We start from the raw sequence: 22,392 nt of genomic DNA, 5'->3' as shown, positions 1-22,392 counted from the left end.
TCTTGTACTTTTACAAGTACCTGTTATGAGATAGCGCTTGTCTCTTTCGTAACCAATATTAAGTTAAAGTCTAAGTAGAAGTAGGTAGGTGACCTAAACTTTAATGTGTTTACGACATGTGTGCCAAGTTTAAGTACTTAAAGTATTTAGTGTTATTTCATTTATTTTTAAAATAATTGTTTATCTTGGATATCAGTTATTTTTAAGAAATAGGTATGCGAAGAGTGATATACATTAGTGTTTTAGGTTTACCGTTATTACTATTAAGAATACGTTCATATAAATACGTTTGTAGTATTTTTCATTTATGATAACTTATCTTAAAATGGCAGTTAAGTGGTATACTTATCATTGTCAGTGTTACTAGTACTAATTGTGTTTGAAAAGGCATTCAAATACCTACAGTTTCTTGTGAATTAGACCAAAAGCTGGTTTTACTAGTTTTAATAAATGTAAAGTTGAGTATTATTAGCCGAGGAATGAAAGTTTGGGAATTATTTAGCAAAGTTTTGACTTCTATGTGAAAACTAGTGATGTTATAAAAAACTAAAGAAAGAAAAGGTGTTGTAGTTGGTCAAATGTTAAACCATTCCACATCTTTTTTGAACTTTATAGGGTGAGGTTTCAAGGGATCCATTATTTTAAAAATTGAAGGTATGATGAAAAAGTGGGGTCCTTGTATCTTGCTGCGAGATGAAATGTATTGAGAAGTATGGTGTTAAATGACGTTGATTTACAAAGGGGTTTGGGTGGTGTTCTGTTCTGATATCATGTAATGACACACACACACACTTAGGCTTAACTGTGCCATGTTGAATGGTGTTTTACATAAAGAACAAATAGTAGAAGAAGGTACCTTTAATATAATGTGGATAAAAGGAAATCATTTGAGTACACTCATCCTTCAGAAGAGTAAGAACTTTAATTTTTTCTTGGTCTGGAAATAATCGATTTACATCCTAGACTTTTGTAAAATGCTGGTCTTCATTTCTCCTAATATTATCTCATTCAGTAAGTTACTGATGACTTGAGTTTGGCTTGCATTTTCCAGATAAGGTATTAAACTTGATTTCTCCTATTATGTTCAGGATGTAGTTCTAAGAAATTAGACTTTTAAGCCATCAACCCACAGATAATTTCAGAAAGGTCAGTAAAATCACATCTTACCTTTCTATTCTTAAGAAAAATGTTAGGTGATCTTAACTGAGATAACCCTTTCATTGAATCACTGTAATAGCTCTTTTCTAAAACATTTCCAGTAATTAAACATTTGTTTACAGAAAAGGAAAATTAATCTGTACAAAGGTTTAAGTAGTGATTTGTGGAAGAAATATCTCTTTGACTTCAAGCAGAATGGCTATAAATACTGTATTAACAGAAACAGAGCAGTGAGTCATTGGGTTGAATGACTATTCACTATTTTGCCAAAATCGTTGTATTCAATATTATTAAAATAAAATTTAAGGGCAACAAGGGGTCTGCGAGTACATCAAGGTTGTCCTATTTATTTTTAAAAAGCAACAAAAACTGAAGGTTAAACCTATTTTTTAAATATTTTATAGCATCTTCCTCCAAACTCCTGTAAATTTAATGCATTCACCATATGTGAAGGCAACCTATTCTAAAAGCTGTTAAGAGCGAACATTTCTGAACTGAAGATAACTTGTTCCCTGTCAAAATTTGTTTGGGTCCCTTTGTCCAACCATTTTTACCATTAACCCATTTCCTGTGGCTAGAACATGTATTTTCCAGCTGTTATGAAAAGGTTAATACAAAATTATGCATCAACACTTACAAGTTTTATTAATTTTGAACACACCAATCAGATCCTCATAACTCTTTTCAAGAGAAAACAGTTTTGGGCATCTTGTCCTTTTCATGATAGACAACCTTTCCAACCCAGGCATTATCTTGTTAGAACTTTTTTGAACCATTCCTACACTTTAATGTCTTTTGTAAGGTAAGGAGCCTGAAACTAAACACAATAAACCAAATGAGTTATATTCAATAATCTATACAATGAAATATATAATCTCTCTAGACTTCTGTAAATAAATCCAAAATCCTAGTTGGAAGTTTTAAGAGACTGATTAACCTGAACACCCTGGTATTTTCCTTCCATATGACTTAGTTTTTCTCACCAAAATTATCTTTGTAACATCATGGATCAGTCCAGACTTTACATATCTGCATCAAATACATTAATAATGTGAAAACATCATTTAACCCTTATGTAATGGGTCAAAGACCATGTCATCACATTTGTTGACATTAATTCAAATTTTATTGAACTAATATTTTATGAAATCATGTCAGTTAGTTTGCAATCAAATTGGAGATTGTAATTCAAACTTTAGTGTTATGTATGAGTTAATTTCTTTATTTAAAAGTAAATACAGTAAAACCTGTCTAAGGCAGAATGGCACAGGGCTGAGTAAAATTTCCAACTTACACAGTGAACATGCATTCCTAAATTATATATAATTTTTGAGTGGAGTATTATACTTGCTTAACTCAAAGAAAATAAGACATTTGTGAATAATGATATTATACTCTTTACACTATATTTATTAGAATAAGAACAATAATAGACATTCAAAATATTCACAAGTACACAAAATCTTAAATTTATTTGAAAAAAGTGTCCAGTTTTAACTGTTTTGTGTTTTTTTAATGGGCTTTCTTGTGTGCTTAAAAGAGAACTCTAATTCTATGGCTTTTCATGAAGTTCATTTTTGCATACAATTTTAATAGCATTAATATAACTTAACACTTGCAGTGAAGTAGGAATTTCTATTTCCTCACTATCTTTTAAAGTTAGTGAAGATGGGAATTTATTTTTTTCATGAGAATTATTTAAAGAGTAGAATTTTGTACATGAAAGACAAATATATTTCTACAAATGAATCTATTTTAAATGCAAAAATAATGATAGCAGAAAAAATAACAGAATATATTTAACCAGTACTTACTGTAACAAAATGTCCAAGAATTTATTAATATTTAAACAAATTAATTAAACAAGAATTTATTAATATTTAAAGAAACAATTGATTAAATAAGAAATTAATATTTAATCAAAAACATTTTTTCCACCTTTCTTGGGTTCTAATCCTAGTTGATAGGTGAGATAGGTGAAAGATAGTTTTCTGTCTGCATTATGCAGGTTCTGTCATATGGAGGGCCTTTTATAAGAGCAATCTTTAAGATAATGCTGTGAAATTTTGATGTTTCTAGCTTAGACAGATTTTGCTGTATTAAAAGAACACACCTAAATGTAGGTTTTAGTGAGTCATAATGTATGTTGAATGCAGCACTGCTTAAAATTAGATGTTTGTAATGTTAAAATACTAAGACTAGTTTTGTACAGATTAGGAACTCAAATTACCAGTATTTACAAGTTAGAAAATAAAATAAGAATCTTGTATCTTTATTTTGCTGAGATGTGGCTTATGTACTGAATCAAACAGTAGCTCTGTTCACCTCTTTCCATTTTTGGAAACAGTCTTGTATACACTTCAATCTTACTAGAATGTACATCTACTGACAGAGACCTGCTCTCTTGATCCCGGGTAGGATCCACAGAGGATGACAGACCTCCATCTACTAAAGAAAAATAGCGTGGTCAAAAACAGAAGGGCTCTCTCCCTAGTTCTTCTTCACCTAAAAATTACCACTTTGATACAATGGAATGGCTGAGGTTTCCATTTTAATGTGGATGTTATTAAGGCTTTGATTGTTTTTTATCATTCTGTGTGTTTTCCGTAAAGGAAATGTTTTTGAAACCTGTTAATACAATCATTTTTAGGCAGTTTTCTTTGTACCAGAATGACATTGTGTGATGGATGAATGTGTAGAAGGGTGGTACTGCTGGTCAACCAGCACATACCAATCCTGTCTTTGCTACTCTATATCCTTGTTTTCTTGAGTTGTACCATCACTGTTTGTTCTTTCTACCTGTCTCTTGGAGAGACCTATGATCAATCATACATTGATTCTCTCTTTGAACAGTTGCTGTCTCCTTTTTATTCCTGGAGAATTTTCTTGGCTTTCTGTTGGCCCTGGAATTGCTTCTTGTTCATTCTCACACTGTTCTTGTTGCTATTCAAAACTTATTGGCCCATTTTTCTTTTACCTTCTGTTTCTGTCTGGCTTTTCTGGATACCAGGCCACACCAGTATTTGAGGGAACAAGCTTGAAGTCTGTTCTGGTGCTATCTCTTCCATACCTGTCCTTATGTATAGACTGTGGTCCTGTATTCAAGATTTGGCTCTGTGCTATTTGGCAGTAGACTTGGAGTGAACAGTGTGATAAGTTTTCCAGACCAAACCTTCTGTTGCTCTTTGGCTGTCTTGTTTCTGTAAGGATCAGAAGGAGAAAGTTGTCCTGCCTAGGCTACACATTTGGTCATAGTTTTATAACTCATTTTATCTCGATCTGGGACTCATGCAGCAGTATGTGGCCTTTATGAAATTCAAGTCACAATAGCCCACATTGTGCTGTCATTCTGGTATTATGGCACTGAACGATGGCGCCATTTTAGACGTTTTTTTCCATGTGTATAACCCTAATGTTGAGCAGTGTCATTTGTAATGGTAACAATGCTCACCTTGTGTTTCTAAGGGCCAGTGGCCTTTTTAATTTTATTTAAATCTTTTATCTAAATTTTGGTCATTGTTTTGTTTAAACCTGATTTCTTTTTGCATGTTATAAAAACTTTATTTGTTGTTTATCACAGATAGTGTGGTTGTTTTGTGCCGATAAATGCCAAACAACTAACCAACTTTTATTGCATTTGCAATCACTTGCTTCCATGGATGTTTTTGGATTTATTTCTTGTTACTGAACTACAATAAATTACAATATGAATGAACTTAATCTGCTGAAGGGACATAGGCTTTAATTTGTAAGGAGCTCATATTATATATTCAGCTGGTGATTTCTTCTTTTTCATGTGACCATGTTTCATTGGAAAAATTTAATAAGTAGACGGTTCAGACTCATTTTTTCCAATATTTTCTACTAGTTGCCATGCTGACATGTTATTCTCTTTGGTGAAGAATTGTGGTTCTTCCCAGTGAAACTATAGTAAGTTTTTCAACAGGTAAGCTACACACCTAGTTGATATACCCATGATAGGTACAGTTCAGATGCCATTTGTGTAGCTTTGCACTTATTTACATGTGGAAGAGGGTATGAGCTCTTGCCTGACATATTCACCCAGTGAGTCTTTGCATTCTTTCTTCTAGGGATGACTTCTTCTGCTTGCTTCTTTTCATTCACAATCCAGAAACCACACTCCTTTGCTTCTACAGGGTGCAGAATGAGTGGAATTCCTGATGACAGGATGGAAGTCTGTTTTTACTCATTTGGAGGGTCTTGCTTCCAATCTCATTAGGCACTGCCTTCTTCTCTTTGTCTTTGGGTTGGAAATGAGTAGTTTTATATCACTCACAGCTCAATGTTCAATCACTTTGGAAATGTGAGCTTCCTTGGAAGCTCGTTTCCATTGGGTCAGGCTCATATGAGTTCCCTGTAGTGGACACCCTTTGATCAATGGAACTGCTCCTCAGATCCATAACTTGATGATTAAACACAGTATGGGCCAAGGTGGGAGTTATACTTACTCCACCTCTTCTGGATTTACATCTGTGTACATACTTATCTTTAGAGAGATGGGGTTTTTACCTATACTCCTGGGTGATTTTCAGTTTCTGATTGATCACTGAATCTTATCTCTATATGCATCATGTTTCTTAAATATTTGGTAGGTTATTGAGCTTTGTTGCACTTCTTTTCTCTCCAATGGGAGGTTGCAGTTATAGTATATTTCAACATCTCTATAATGGTCACTTGTATCACCAAGCCAGGGAGTACCAATTCCAGGTCTTTGCTTTTGGATCCTAGATTGCTTTTCTAGGCTAACAGTTGGCATTTTGTGGTCTTTGCTTGCCTTTTCATTGCTTCAATGAATCTAGTGACAGATCAGTTAATTTCTTCCATCAAGATTCTTCTCAAGAAGTGGCTTCTTGATCCACAGATGTCACCACTCTCTGTTTTCATCCATGGTCTTTGTCAGATCCATTGTCTCAGTAAAAAGACTGACTCCACATGTTGTATATTTGCTTTTCTGATCCATTAAATCTTCCATATTCATTTACCATGAATGATAGTAGACCTTCCAATTTCCTCTTGGTGTGGATTCCTGTACGTGGTGAGAAGACCTCTCAGTGAAGGCTCTGTTCTTTCAGTTTACCTCTTCTGGGATCTAAACATCCAACCACATATTTATCATTCATGGTGACTCATAAAGGGGAGGAGAAGATCGTGGTGGCTGAGGGGTCCAACCATAACAGACCACTTTGGTCATGAATTCCTGTAGACAGGCAACCTTGGGGTGGCTCCCCTAGGGTCAATTGGCTGATCCACTTGGGCTAGGGTCAACCAAGTACCAGTGTTGGATGTTCTCAACAGGTGTTCTGAACATGGTATCTGATGCCAGTGTTTAAGTATAGTGCTCAAGAAACCCTTGTTTGGCATTGTAGTGTGTCCCCTCATAGGGTTCCATGGTGAGTGGGGTCAGTGGGCATTGAAGTATTCTTTTTTCTTATTATGGATCCTTCAGATAAAAATTTAAATAAAATAATGAAAAAACAGTCCATAGGTAAACAACCACGTCTTGAAGATTCTGAGCACCAATCTTCAACATCTGTTACATCTGTACTTCATTTTCTTACACTGTATTCTCTTTCACACAAACTTTTCAAGCAGATGTCTCCCTTTTTCACTCAGAAGGGAATTGCTGGCTATCCAAAGTCAGTCAAGAAATTTTGGTCTGGTTACATAATTGTGGAAACATCCAAATCTCAAAACAGTGAACTCCTCTTGCATTCAAAGGTGATTGGGAATATACCTATTGAAGTTACACCTCATGCTACTTTGAATTTGTCACTAGGAGTTATTGTTGAGAGAGATTAGAAGAACATCCCCGAGTTGGAGATGCTCACTGGTTTCTCCAGCCAAGGAGTTTCTGCAGTGAGGTATCTCTACTTGCAAAGATGAAATTATGATGCTAACCAGTGTCCTCATTCTGACATTTACATCATTACATCCACCTGCCACCATCAAGACAGGTTATCTTAGTTGCAAGGTATGGCCATACATTTCAAACTTTCTCAGATGCTTCCAGTGTCAGCATTTCAGTCACTTGAAGACATCATGCCATGGTTCCTTGACATATGCCCATTGCATTGGCAAGAACCACAATGCCTGTGAGTGTGAAATGGATTCTCATTGTGTCAATTACAATGGCTCTCACCTGTCCTACATTCGTTCTTGCTCTAAATGGGTGGAAGAAAAAAGAGGTGCAGCATTTGAAAACAATTCAAAACATTACTTACCTTGAGGCTCGAAAGTTGCTCTCTACTGTTTTATCTCGAACACCCATCTCTGCCCCTAACATACATTCCAGCAAACCCCAAAATCCACTTCCTTTGGTTTGGGGACAGGCATTTTCTCAGGTTCATCTTCTTCTCCCACCCAAAATTGCAAGATGATCATTTGTTCATGTCCTCAGTTGCTGGAATCCTCTTCCAACAGCAAAGACCTTCCCAATCGACTCAGGGCAGGATCCATGGAGGTCAACAGACCTCCCTCAAATAAAAACAATAGAGAGAAAAGATGTGATCATAAACAGGAGGGCTCTCCACTCAATTTGCTTACACATAAATAAAAATGGCCACCTTGATACAATGGAACTGTCAAGGTTTATGTTCTAATGTGGATGAAATCAAAGCACTGATTGCTTCCTACCATCCTGTATGTCTTTCTTTACAGGAAACATTTCTGAAACCTGCCTATACAGTCACCTTTCGGTGGTTTTCTTTGTACAGAAATGACAGGCTGTGTGATGGACAAGTGCATGGAGGGGGTGGCTCTGTTGGTTGGTCAGCATATACCAACCCTGTCTTTGCCACACCCTTGGAGGCTGTAACCATATGCTTTTCCTTAGGTTGAACCATCATTGTTCTCTTTACCTGTCACCTGAAGAGACCTATGATCAATCAGACCTTGATGCTGTCATTGAATGGTTGTCATCTTCCTTTTTAATTCTAGGGGACTTTAATGGACATAATCCCCTCTGGGAAAGTGCTGATATTGCTTCATATAGCATATGCTCTCTAATCACAACTTTTTTCAGTAGTGGTTCTTACACTTATTTTCATGCACCTAATCTGTCCTTTATTGCTATTGATCTCTCAGTTTGCTCCCTTCACTTTTCTCCCATTTTTCATGGAGAGCAGTGATCATTTTCCTATAATTTTGAGAGAGACTGGTTGTGGTTGATGCCACCTGACCAGTGTGCCCCAGTGGAAAGCTGAATCAAGCAAACTGGCCCTCTATCACTACTCTTGCATAAATTGATCCTGTCATCATCTGTAAGCCATCAATAGATGACTGTGTTTGCATGCACTTTTGCCACCAACAGGGTATTCACCTTGATCCTGAACTCTGTATTGGTGAAGTTGTGTTGCCTGGTGTCCTAAAGACAAAGTTCTTGGGGCTTATTTTTGACCGTAAGCTGACTTTTATACCACACATCAAGCAGCTGTGGATCATATGTGCAATAGCACTGAACATCCTCCATGCCCTCTTCCACTTTTTGGGGAGCAGCTTGATGTTCTGTGCTAAAGATATACTCTTCAAAAAAAGAGACACAAAAGGGATATTTTTTTTATTTTAAAGAGAAATATATATAATAACGTTACAAGCTCAGAGTATGTGATGTTACACGTGTTAAGGCACTGATTGTCAGACCAAAATGACAATAAAAGTTGTGCACTTTGAAAACGGAGGAAAACATCGGATTTTTCGCCAAAACGCATTCGTGTCCAATAAATTTGTTTGAGAGATCTACATGTTCTGCAAGTGCAACATATGCGAAATAACTATAAAAGTGACGGGTTCTCGGTTTCCATAGCTCAGTGTTAAGCCATCAACACGCAATACAGTTACGCCAAGACTGACTGAAGCACAACGCAACAACGCCATTGGTCGCTTGGAAGCAGGCGAATCTCGATCAGATGTTGCCAGAGCTGTGAATGTCCACCCAAGCACCATCACAAGGCTATGGAATCGTCACCAACAACATGGATCAACTCGTGACCGTCCACAATCTGGCAGACCTCGTGTGACCACGCCCACACGAGATCGCTACATACGGTTACGTCACCTTTGGGATAGGATCACCACTGCGACGTCTACTGCCTCAACCACACCAGGGCTGCGTAGGATTTCTGATCAGACCGCACGCAACTGTCTACGAGATTCTTAGGCCCTATGTGCAACCCATCATGGTAAACGTCAACGACATTTTTCAACATGACAATGCCCGTCCTCACACAGCCCGACTCACCACTGTCTTCTTGAGACACCACAACATCAACGTTCTTCCCTGGCCCTCCAGATCACCAGATTTAAACCCCATCGAACATCTTTGGGACGAGTTGGATCGACATCTGCGATGGCGACAACCTTAACTGCGGACTCTACCTCAGCTTGCAGCAGCTTTGCAGGCTGAGTGGACAGCCATTCCACAGGATGTTATTCATCATCTCATCGCTTCTGTGGGCAGGTGATACCAAGCAGTTATTGATGCTCACGGGGGGCATACTCGTTATTGATGTTGAGCGACATTAAACTTCAACTAGTGAGCATGGACTTCGCCTTTGCAGACTTTGGATGTTCAGCAGTGAATGTGCAAAGTTTCACACATATCATACAGAACTACCCAGAATAAACTTGTTAACAATTTGTCTCAAATTTTGCCTTTTGCATTTCTTTTTTTGAAGAGTATATATTGCGCTCTTATTATATCGAAACTAGACTATAGATCACTGGTCTATGACTCTGCCAGGACCTTGGCCTTAAAGATGCTGGACCCCATTCATCATCAGGGACTTTGGCTCTTCACTGGAGCTTTCTGCATTTCCCAAGTCAGAGCTTATACACAGTGTCTCATGAACATCTTTTGTACCTCTACCATTTCCAACTGTCTTTACTGTATGCTTTCAAATGCCGTTCACTATCAAAGCATCCCACCTGGGGTTGTATTTTCCTTTCTTGGTGGGCCATGCTTTTTTAGAACAAATGATCTGCCATTGCTCCTTTTGGCTTTCATATCTGTATGCAATTGGATGAATTGGGTCTGTCCTTGGACAACATTGCTGCATCCACTGGCCAGCCCATCCCACCATGACTTATTACAGTCTCCAAATGCGACCTATCTTTAAGTTATCTGAGAAGAGCAGACACTCCTGATTGGAAGTACTGTCTTATTTGCGGAACATCTTTCGAACCATCCTTCCATTCTTATTTATACAGATGGTTTGAAATCAGGTGACTGTGTTGGCTCTGCCATGGTTTGTTTTGGTTTGGTGGTTGCATGCAGAATCCACTCTACAGCTTCTGTGTTCACTGCTGAACTGTACGCCATTTCTCTTGCACTGGATCACATAGAAGCTAAGCAGTACTCAAACTGCACTATTTATACTGACTCACTGGTACTAGAATAGCTTCATGTTAGTTCATACCCTGTTCTCACCAATATTCAAAACTGACTGGCCATTTCTATTTAATATCTACTTCTATCCAATTTTTCTGGTATTCTGGGGACAAGCTCGCAGACACCAACATCTGCTCTGGCGCTATCATCGCTGTGCCTATTCCCTACATGGACTATGGTCCTGTATTTAAGGCTCAGCTCCATGCCACCTGGCAGTCAACTTGGAGTGAGCAACATGAAAACAAGCTTTTCCAAATAAAATCCTATATTGGACTTTGGCCATCTTGCTTCTGTAACAGTTGCAAAGAGGAAGTTATTCTAACTAGACTGTGCTTTGGTCACAGTTTTTTAACTCATCATTTTCTTTCATCTGGAACTGATGCACCAATGTGTAGTCTGTGTGACACTCAGGTTACAATAAGCCACATTTTACTTTCTTGCCATCGTTACGACGGTACCATTTTAAACGTGCTCTGTCCCAAGGTTTGTCCATAACATTAGGGTTATCGGTGATGGTGGCAATGTCCACCCTGGAAATGTTTTTAGTTTTTTAAAGGTCATTAATCTTTTTAATGCTATTTAAGTTTTTTAATTTATACATCAGACTGTTTTTTTAATGAGATTCCATTTTAAGAATCACAGTCCATCTAGTTTGATTTGAAATTAGAAAATGGCTGTAACATCAAATAGCTTGAAACCAGGACTGGAAATGCCAACTTCAGGTGACTAATGCTGCTGTTTGAACTACCCATTAGTCATAGTGACGAGTTATTATTAAAATTTTGCTACAAGTCTTTTAAAACTTTTATTACTTTACTTTTTGAAAATGGCCATAACATCAAATAACTCAGAACTAGGACTGGAAAGACCAACTTCAGGTGAATGATGGTGGTTTTTGTATTTACCTGTTAGTCTTCGTGGTGAGTTATGATAATTACAATTATGCTACAGAAAGTCCTTTACAACTTGTATTACTGTAGTTTTTCTCTTAACATTGTAGACTAGATGTAAACATTGGTTTTATGCTATTTATGTTTTGTGTTTTTTGTGTGTTTTAAATTTACTAAATTTAATTTTAAGTTTTTACTAGATGTTTGGCACAGATAACCTAGCTGCTTTGTGCCATAAAACACCAAATCAATCAACTGACCAATCATGAGTAAAGCAGAAGGGGATTTGTGCTCATAACTACTGAACTTTTGATTGCATAAATCAGGGTCGATCTGCTTTTCAAAACAGGGAATCATGAACATCCATTGCATAGTCTACTGGGTGATACAGTTCTGTGGACTCCTGACCATATTTCTCCCTTTTTTTCTTCTAGAGGTGCAAGGAAGTGCCTACCATTCGTATTTGTTGAGATAGTGGCTCATGGAAGCTTTCTTCTGAGTGTGTTCAATGTACTCGTGTTTATCCTCTTGTTGAGAAGAGGGCAAAGATGGTTAACCTACTTCTAGAAAAAGTAATTTATTTAATTGATAATGTATTTTTCCTGAGTATCTTTTGTCCAGGTAGAGTGTACTGGTCTTTATCACTTCATCAGTTGATGATAACAAACTCCCTACTTGCATTTCCTCTGGTTATTTTTTTCCTGGGTGGACCATACATAACAAAAGAACTTAATCAGCTGACCTCATTGTAAGTAGATTGTACAGTTTTCATGTCCTAGCCACATATTGCTGGTTTTGTTTTCCTCAATCTTTCAGTGCCAAGGACAAACTATGGATCATTATCTGTCAGGTTGAGTAGATATCTAACACATTCTGTTATCTTGCTACAGCTTGCACCTTTCTGATATGAATGTATGGTTCACTGCAAATATTTATGATTTAAGGTTTTTAACACAGACACAATCTTTTGAGAAAGAAAAATGTATGTTTTTCAGAACATATATCAATACAATCGCTTGTCCAGTGCTGAACAAATTATTACCACATACATTTATGCCCATTTTGCCCCTCCCACTCTAGAGATCAGGTTTTGATACACATAATGGACAGAGCAGAGATAGTCTATTGTGTAGCTTTGTTCTTAATTACAAAGTGTCCATTTTGTGTTATTTTTTTTTTTCCTAGATGAAGAGCATACCTGTTCCAGAAGTAGTGTAACATCCCACAAGTGTGCTTTATTATCATCTAGCACACACTCAATTGTTCTGGGTGATCACTTTTCACTTGGATATTTTTGCATCTAAAATGGCCCTTCTCTTTTGGAAAATAACATTTTTTACACTGAAAACATATTTTCAATAGATAATTGCTTTGTCTCACATGCTTCCCACTCTTTTTTCCCACTGTTGGTGTTTTTATGTTAAACCCTGCTAATTCTTAAAGGTGAAGATTGAGTGGGAATAGTAGAAGGAGCTAGCTGCTTCATTATAGATGGTGCAATGTTATTGTTGGAGAGTAGTCATGTGATATATGTTCTAAGTTAGGGAAAAACTTATTAGATGTAAAGACTGACTGCAAAACATTTTCTAGCAGTGCTTAAAGGGCAAATAGAGGTCAAGATAATTTAGTGCCAGTGAGATAAGTACCTATCAGAAATATATTTTTGGTGTAAGAGTGTTAACGTTTAGATTAAAGGGTGGTTGGATTGTAGAAAGCAGGAGGAGGTTATTAAAGGTTCCAACCAAAGTAGACTCTTGTTGCTTGTGGAGTTCATAATTAGTAAAGTTTGCTGCTGCTGATGATATTAAACTCTTGAGTATTCCTAACTGTTTTGCAACTGTTGATATTATTGAATGACTGATCCACTTATTAGTTGATCAGATATTTAAATATAAAAACTATCAGATTTGAATTATATGTTTAATACAGATGGGAACTGACCCAATAGAATCTTAGCGTGATGGCAGATAAACCACATAAGGCATCAGAACAGGCTGTTGTTTGGTAATAAAGCAAAATATTTTAGGGTGTCTATGATAAAGGCTTTTGATTTCTGTGTGTTACATTATTAAGGTGATGGGACATGAGGACACAAGTTTAAGATTTGGAAAAGACAAATTGGGCTCCAGTTAAGACCGTTTTGTTTTGACAAGGTGAATGACTTTTAGAATGCAATTACCAACAACAATGCAGAAATATTAGAAATTGAAATTATTTTGTATTATTCAGGTTATTGAATGCCCCCCTCTTAAACTCCAGTAGAGTGCAGACCTCTCCTGCTGCAGTTAATTCATTCTATAAGTCAGTCATCCTGTTAGGAAAATAAAATTTCTTATTTTATACAAAAACAATTGTTACGTTGTGAAAACATTGTCTGGCTGATGAAGCAGGTTTATAATATAAATTATACTTGTCATTTTATGTTTATTGTTACTGCATTGTTTATCTTGTCACTTAAGAATTTTTAAGATTTAGGAAAGTGTACATTAATATATAATAGAAAATTTTCAAAGCCTAAACTGGCCTGAAAAGTTTTGGATTGAGCAAAATGCATCACTGACAGTGTGCATGTTAAATATAGTATGGTTGGAATATTAATATTGTGCATTTTTCTAATTCTTGAAAATCCCTAAGGACTAGATAAAGAATGCAGCATTAAAAAGTACAACAGACTTAACATTGATGTCTTATGACATGTTTTTTTTAATATAATAATAGTTCTGAAAAATGCTTCTCTAGTTTGATTATAAGTTAGATTGTTTAGAAAATATGTCATTCATGTGTGTATTACTTTCAGGATTTGGTGTGACTCGATGTTCTGGATTCTTTCTACTCCTTATGAAGCTAATGCACAGATTATAAGTAGTGTTTAAAATTTACAACTCGATGAAACAATAAATCAGTCATTAGAACCTGAAACAAGATGTTTTCAATTCAACAAAGAAGTGAACAAGCATCAAATTTTTTCCACTATTTCTTTTGGGAATAGAAGCATTCAGTTTAAATGAATAGAAGTGTATTTAATAGTTAAAATTGACTCCAAAGACCTAGTGTTTATAACTCCTGAAATATTAACAAACTAGTTTGTAAGGTAGGGTAGGAAAGTATGTAAAGACAGAAAGAAGCCAAAAAATTTTTTTTAAATTTAGGTGATCATAATTAAAATGGACATTTAAGTACCCTTAGTTAGGGTGGTAGTGTAGTGGTCAAAATGGAATAAAAAGGACCTAAACAGAAATAGCATTCCAGAATTGTATCCATGTTTCCCTTATGCTGGTTAATCTCTGCATTTGAAATGGTTGAGGAGAGAAGAACAACAAGGTTTTGTTCATGGTGCATCAGATCAAAATAGAATCTTGTAAACATAAACGTGATTTTAAAAACTTGAACTAGTCATTTTCAATTAAGTGACATTCTATTAGTCACTGTTATGTACTGATTTCAGTCTTTATTTTATACTTTAACTCATTTATAGTGCCATGATTTTTAATAAAAATAAAAATTTGAAGTGAGAAGAATGTAGCATTTTATATAGAGGTGAAAGTTTCAAGTTTCGTGATCATAAAGTTAAAACTGAGTTTGAGTAAAGTGTATGTAGATTCAGTTTTTAAGACTAGAGTGCTTAAGTCAGCCTAAGTCACAAAACAGTTCAAATGAAGTGTGATGGGATAAAATATCTGTACATATAATACCTGAGAAGTGGGAGAAGATAGTCTTTTAGCTGCCTAAGTCATCACAATATTTAATAGTGAAAAAAATGTACAAGTATAGTTTCTAAGGTTTGAGAGAAAATGGTTAAGTCTGCTTTAGTTCTTCAAAAATTAAAACTGTGAATGAAATATAAACATTTATTGTTTCTGAGGAGAAGACAGTTGTCAGTCTGTGTTGATCATCACAGATTTAAAGTGGAATGTGAGTGGCTTCTAAATCTTGAATTGCTCCTTGAGTTTTGAGAGAGTAATACCATCTGGTAAGGAACGTCTTTAGCAGGACAGGTTTTGGATATGAAGAAGAGACTGGCAAAAAATGATGATGAAAGTGACCAGAAGAAACATTTGTCCACCAAACAGAGTGAAACAGAAAGGATTGAGTGCATTACAGAAGAATGTGGCAGCACTGCTCAACAAAGAAACAACTATCAGAAACCTGCTGAAGAATTGAAAATTGATGTTGAAAGACTTTCCATTGGTGAGTTATACAAGTGTAGTAACAACATTTATTTTGAAAATGTGTAAATAGTAATATAACAAAATCACTCTTCACATTGAAATTCTGTTAATAGAAACCTCGGGTAATTTTGACAAAATGGAGATGTGTACGTGCCTACTTAGGAACGTAAGGTATTTTAGCATGCTTTAACTTATTCATCTATTGCACAAGTGTAAAACATACTGTATTTGTTTTAATGTAGTGTAGCTAATCAACTTGTTTTGGACAGACTGTAAAGATTGCTAACTTCTTTCAGACAGACTATGTACAAATAACAAAATGTTGACATACTGTGTGAGGATACTAAACTTCTGAATTGACTGTGTGGGAAATATGTGTTAGGAAATACTATAAATAATTGTATCCAAATATATTTAGGATAGTAAACAGCTTGTAGGATAACTAAAATAGGTAAATCTTGTATCGTTTCAGTAGGTACGCTTTTCTTTGTTGAATGTAGGGGGTGAATTGAGAACTCTTCTTGTTAGTATTAATTTATATTTTAACAAATGTTGGAAAAAAATCTTAAGCATTTAATATTTTTGCAATGATAATTAGTTAACAATTTTTTTGTTCTGCACCATTTAGCTCTTGAAATAATAATTCATTTATTCATACAACTATCAGGTTACTGTGTGTGTAATAGGTCAAGGCTTGAAATTTATTTTCCTACTAGCTTGGATGTTATCAAGCATTTTTAGCATTTTTCTTTCCTTCTTCAGAACCAACGACTCCATCTCAAAAGTCTCCAGTGACTGTTCAGGAGTGGATAAACTCGTTAAACTTTGGTAGTGAAGAGGGAAACAGGTATATCTAGTCTGTTTTTAGGTAATAAGATTTGGAAAAGATATGCAACAGGTTGGCATGGCCTAGTGGATAGGGCACTGAACTCACAATTTGTGGGTTGCAAGTTTGAATCTAATCACCAAACCTGCTCACCCCTTTTAACTATGGGACTTTATAATAGGATGATCAATCCCATTTCATTGGCAAAGAGTATCCCAAGAGTTATGGTTGGTGGTATTGACTCAGTGTCTTTCCTTTAATCTATCAATTCTAAATTAAGAATGACTTGAGCAGATAGCCCTCAAGAGGCTATGTGCAAAATTTAGACAAAAATTATAACAGTTTTCAGTAACACAGCCTAATTTGAACAACAAAACTTAATGTCTAGAGTTATTTGAATACAAAACAAGTATATTAGCTTTTCACAGAGATTATGTAATGGTATTTCATTCAAAATTAATGGTTATATGCTCTTCTTCCATTTTGAATGCTGGTATATTTTTTATAAATATTTGATAAATTCAGGCTTTCAAGTGACATTTATAAAACTTTTGTTTTCATTCAGATTTTTCATTTCTTTATTTTTCTAAAAAAAAGAGCCAAACTATTTTTTTTTACCAAACACTGTTTCAAAATCTTCTGTAATGTAATTAAGAGACCTAAAGTTAGTAATAAAGTATCTTTCAAGCCAACACATTACAATTTAACAAAATAATTTTTTTTATTTTTGCTATTGAAGATTTACTAAAAATAACCTCTTTTGATGTGTTGTATTACGTAAGTTGGTCTGAAAGATCAAGTTTTTGAGTTTGCTCTTTAGTGATTCAGTTTTCTTGAGAATTTGGAAATAAAATTGTGTTATTTAAACAGAAACTGAAATTTTAAGGATTTTTATGACTACCATCTACAAATAATAAGGAATATATGTCACCATTATCTAATGTATTGGACCATGTAGTGTTCATTTCTGTAATCAAAATCCCTCTATTCTGTCTCTATTTTCTCCAGTTATTTTTTATCAAAGATTTATTTACTTGCTATTGAAGTAATAAAATAAATCATTCAGTATGATGATAGTAGCAAGAAGGTTACTTAATTCTATCACGTTTCAAGAATTACTAGTAGAGTAACAAAACTTGAGGTAACACATTAACAGTGTGTGTTTGGTCAAGAGCACATGCTATGATCTTTTACAGAATGCCATTCAACTTGGTTTGTACTTAATATTAGAGTTATGAACTATTTTATTTTACTCTACATTGCTGATTTAGCAACAGTTTATAGTGGAGTAGAACAAAATACCAGATAAAAAACAGTGGATACTTAAAAACTCGAAGATATGCATTTACAAAGTTCTTGAGGTTGTGTAAATGTGGTATGTAAACTGTATGAAGGATAAAAATATTTTTCATATGAACATTACATTGCACTCCAACATGTCAAAGTCTGAGTCAGGTTGAAGCCATCAATTCCCAAAAAAGGCTTGATTACAAATAACTTCAACACATCTGACATCTTGTATGCAACACTGATGTATGTTTTAATAAAAGCTTGCCATATTCCATTCAGATACACACGGAAAATTGGAATTTAATCAGTATTCCTTCTTCAATACAAATCTGTTCGATAGTCCAAACTCTTGCACATGAATTAAGCTCAAATGTGGAACATTTTCTACATGCAGGAAGGTCTCAGAACTGTTGAAGCTATGTGTGTTAAAACAAAGAAGACAGTTTTCTTTTCTGTTTCTTTTAAGTATTTTGAAATCAGACATTGTTTCCACATTCTAAAGTTGATACAATTATTTCAACCATTAAATAATTATATAACTTTTAGATGTGAAAGTGAAGCTCAGGATGTGGAGGAAGAGTTACCAACTTCACCACCATTTGAAGCTGATGAAAAGAACATCCCAACTAATCCTAATTTGTTCAGAGAACATCTTCCTGAAGGGCTATGTGATGATAACCTTTATTTGGGTGCTGAAGGTAGAATAAACCTGTGGCTTGATATATTTTGTATGAGAAGATTCCTTACCTTATCAGTAGTAGCATATTTAAAGGTTGGATTGTTAAAGATAAATATTGACCACGTTTTCCATAGCAGTTTATTTTGTAAGTTGGATTATTAAAAATTAAAATTAACCAGATTTTTCTAGTCATTTATGTTTCTTGAATGTATTTTCTGCAATTTTTTATTTTGGCATATTCCATTTTTAGCCAGGAATTTGGATGGCATTCTTCAAGATGCAGCATTTAATCGGCAAGTATGGTTTACGTTTTTTGTGTTTATGAGAATGTGAAATACATTTTTGTACCTATAAGCAAGAAGTTAAAATATCTATTATTTAAATGAATCTGTCTTTTTTTTCTTTGATAAACAATTGTCTTTATCAAATATTACAATACTGTCCTTTGACCAAAGTCTTTCCTTATGTTCAACTCGACATTAATATCATGCCTGGGTTTAAAATCATTAGTACCATGGGATTGCGAGACACCCCAAATAAAATATAGTTTGTTATTATAATTTTTTTATGTTCATATATCTATATGAATAATATATTTAGCTTAATATTAAATATTGGTAGTGTCAATAAATGGTTAGTAAAAGATATCCCAAACTCATACTTCTTACTTGTTTATTGACACAAGGACTGCATCATTATAAGTGAAAAGAGTTTTTTTTTACCAAAACATCAGAAACAATAAAGAAAAGCATATTTGATGCTCTAAATCTTTACCTGAATCAGTATTTTGGCACTGTAATCACTGTTCGACCACCTTGTGGTCACTATACATATACCCATTACAAGTAGCACAAACTCTTTTGACTTTGCAATTCTGTAATACTTTTCTCTCTGTAATATTTGTGGTTGGGATGGTGTTGAAAGTTCTGCCACTTCTGGTAAGATTCTTTTGTTTGCTTCTTTCAGATCTTTCTTCTGGTTTTTCTTCACAATCTCCTCTTGAGATAATCTTTTATGAACTACATAGATATTTTCTTTATGAAGTAGTGCTGTTTCAGCTTGTCCTGAGGGTTGTGAGAGTAAAGGATACTGGAATTTATACTTGGAATGTTCAGAAGAACAAAGAAAACTGTCAAGTCAGTGACAGTTATTTGGTGATGTTTCATACTCTGCTGACATCTGGTCTATCATGTCAAGACATCTTTTCATGATGAAACTTTGTAGAACGGATGGTAACTGCCTGTTATGGAGACACAAGTGTAGAGGACAATGTTTCAAAAGTCTTCTGCCTTTTCTCTTCAAGATAATGTCTGGTTTCTTCTGATTAATAAAATTTGGGTCAATATTTGGTTGGGAGGAATGTGTGAAACCAGCATTCCATTTTCTTCAATTGGTCTTTAACCTGCAAAAATGTTACAGGGAACTCCTTTATGTCATTTCTGAGTGTTCCCAGAGTAGTCACATTATCAGCCATTGCATTAGGATATACCAGTTGTTAAATGTGATGTTTCTACCTACCCCTGAGATATCAAAAATGAAAATGGGGACCACAACAAGATGAGAATTGTTTACCTTGAATGAGAAATCTGGCTGGTTACCTGTATAGATATCCATTTTCCACAGATGAAATGTTTCAGAATCAGCCATTTTTTTATATCTTTATATCCCCTGAAGGTGGATTCCTCTATGTGGTGAGGGGACCTCCCAGAGAATGTTCTGTACTTTCAGTTTATCTCCTCTGGGATCTAAACATCGACCCATGTGTTTGCTGTGCGTGGCAACCTGTGAAAGAGAGGAGAGGATCCTGGTGGTTGAGGGGTCAAACTCCAATACACCTATTTGGCCATAAATTCCTGTAGTTGGGCAGCCTTGGGATACCCCCACCCCAGGGTCTGTCACTTAGGCTAGGGTTAACCAGTACCAGTGTTGGACATTTTCAAAAGGTGTTGTGGACATTGTGTCCGAGTCATACCAGCATTATTTGTTCTCTCTACGTGGCTCCTGAAGAGACCTTGATGCCCTCATTGAGCAGTTACTGTCTCCCTTTTTAATCCTTGGGGATTTTAATGGACATAATCCCCTCTGGGGTGGTGCTGATATTGATGGGAGGGGTTGTTCCATAGAGCATATGCTCTGGAATCACAACATATCTCTCTTCATTACTGGTTCTTATACTTATTTTCATGCACCTAGTCAGTCTTTTATTGCTATTGATGTTTTTATTTGCTCCTCTTAACTCTTCTTGAAGGGTTGACAGTAACTCTTGGGGCAGTGAACATTTTGAGAAAGACTGGCTGTGGTTGTTGCCACCTGACCCACATGCCTTGATGGAACCAACCAGGACAAGTGTCTCTCTTTTACTACTCTCTCAGAATTTGATCCTGCCATCTTCTGTAAATCATTGATAGACAACTACGTGAAAGCAGTGGCTGATGTTGTTCAGACAGCTGCTTAGTGTATTCCTAAAACCTTGACACATTTCCCACTGTATCCTCATCCTTGGTGGAATCCTACCTGCAACGTGTCGAGAAAAGCTCAGAAACAGGCTTGGGATACCTTTCGTAGGTATCCCATATTTTTAAACTGCATTGCATTTCAGCAGTCCCTTGCACATGCTTGGCAATTCAAATGTCCAAACCAGAAGGGATCTTGGACTAAATACACCTCTAGCATCTCTTCTACCACCAGTTCCAAAGTTGTATGGAACAAGATTTGAAAGGTTAGTGGACATTGTACTTCTGCCCCCCTTTCAGTCTTGCTCTTTGATGGCCAGGAAGTTGCTGATGCCCAGAGGATTACCAATACTCTTGGTGAAATCTTTTCTTGTGCATCTTGCACTTCTGCTTCATTCCCCACCTTCTTAGCCATCAAGACAGCCAGAGAACAATCATCTCTTTCCTTTTGGGCTGATTGTCTCTATGACTATAATCTTCACTTTACACTGGTGGAACTTTAGCTTGCTCTTCATTGGTCTGGCAGTACATCGGTCAGACCTGATGATATTCATTACGAGATGCTAGGCCATCTCTCTCCTGCATATCTTGCCATTCTTCTGATTGTTTTAACTATATCTGGCAGGAGAATGTTCTTCCTTGATGCTTGGTGCCGTGCTATTGTACTTCCTTTTCCTAAGTCTGGGAAGGATCCCGAGATCCTTTTGAACAACTGTCCAATTATTTTGAGATGTCTGTGAGATCTTAATGAGGATGGTTAATGCTCATCTGGTTTGGTTCCTTGAATCAAACTCCTCTTGCCCAACCAATGTGGGTTCCAACAACAGGGATCCACTGTGGATCACCTTATTTGACTTGAAACATTGATCAGAAAAGCTTTTCTCAAGTGACAACATTTTGATTCTGTAATTTTTGACCTTGAGAAAGCTTATGGTATATTGTGGAGGTATTGTATTTTGCAAGAACTCCACTTATATGGATTGTGTGGCCATTTACCCTTTTTTATTAAACATATTTTACTGAATCAAGCAGTTATGACTCAAATGTGTAAGAGCACTGAACATTGTCCTTTCTTCCGCATCTTTGGGAGTGAATTGATGTTCAGTACTAAACATCTATCGTGCCCTTATTTGATCAAAACTGGACTGCAGCTCTGGCTGAACCTTGGCCGTAAAGAAGTTCAACCTTGTTCACCATCAGGAGCTTTGTCTCTGCAAAGGGTTCTTCCACACTTCTCCAGTCCAGAGTTTGTATACTGTGTCACATGAAACTCTTCTATACTTCACCATTTGCAAATGTTTTCACTGTACACTTCAAAATTTCTATCCTTACCACAGCATCCCACCTGAGATTGTTTTGTCCTTCCTTGGTGGCCCATGTTTTTTCAAAATACATGGTCTGCCATTGTTTCTTTTGGTCTTTGTGTCCAGGCATAGTTGGATGGATTGGGTCTGTATCCACTGATTAGCCCGTCCCACCATTGCTCATTACCATCCTCAAGTGTGCTCTTTCTTTCAGTCA

At 35.9% G+C, this 22,392-nt stretch overlaps 1 protein-coding gene across 6 annotated transcripts in view; it reads left to right on the top strand.

The window, feature by feature from the left end:
• Nucleotides 1-21: 21 nt before the first annotated feature.
• The window catches only part of LOC143247103 (uncharacterized), a 77,428-nt gene continuing 55,057 nt past the window's right edge, over nucleotides 22-22,392 (top strand). For 2 of the 6 annotated variants that reach the window (XM_076494586.1, XM_076494580.1), the window contains exons 1-2: nucleotides 18,358-18,437; nucleotides 18,669-18,711. The gene's annotated coding sequence lies outside the window, so the exon portion shown is untranslated. Of the gene's footprint in view, nucleotides 11,485-14,251; nucleotides 15,643-16,385; nucleotides 16,471-18,285; nucleotides 18,438-18,668; nucleotides 18,712-22,392 lie in introns of those variants that run through there. The other 4 variants (XM_076494584.1, XM_076494583.1, XM_076494585.1 and 1 more) reach the window with 4 other exon arrangements.

The sequence above is a fragment of the Tachypleus tridentatus genome, chromosome 3, assembly GCF_004210375.1.
Source record: "Tachypleus tridentatus isolate NWPU-2018 chromosome 3, ASM421037v1, whole genome shotgun sequence".
NCBI classification, from domain to species: domain Eukaryota; kingdom Metazoa; phylum Arthropoda; class Merostomata; order Xiphosura; family Limulidae; genus Tachypleus; species Tachypleus tridentatus.
The sequence above is the reverse complement of the archived record's forward strand: the minus strand, read 5'-3'. Positions and strand labels throughout refer to the sequence as shown.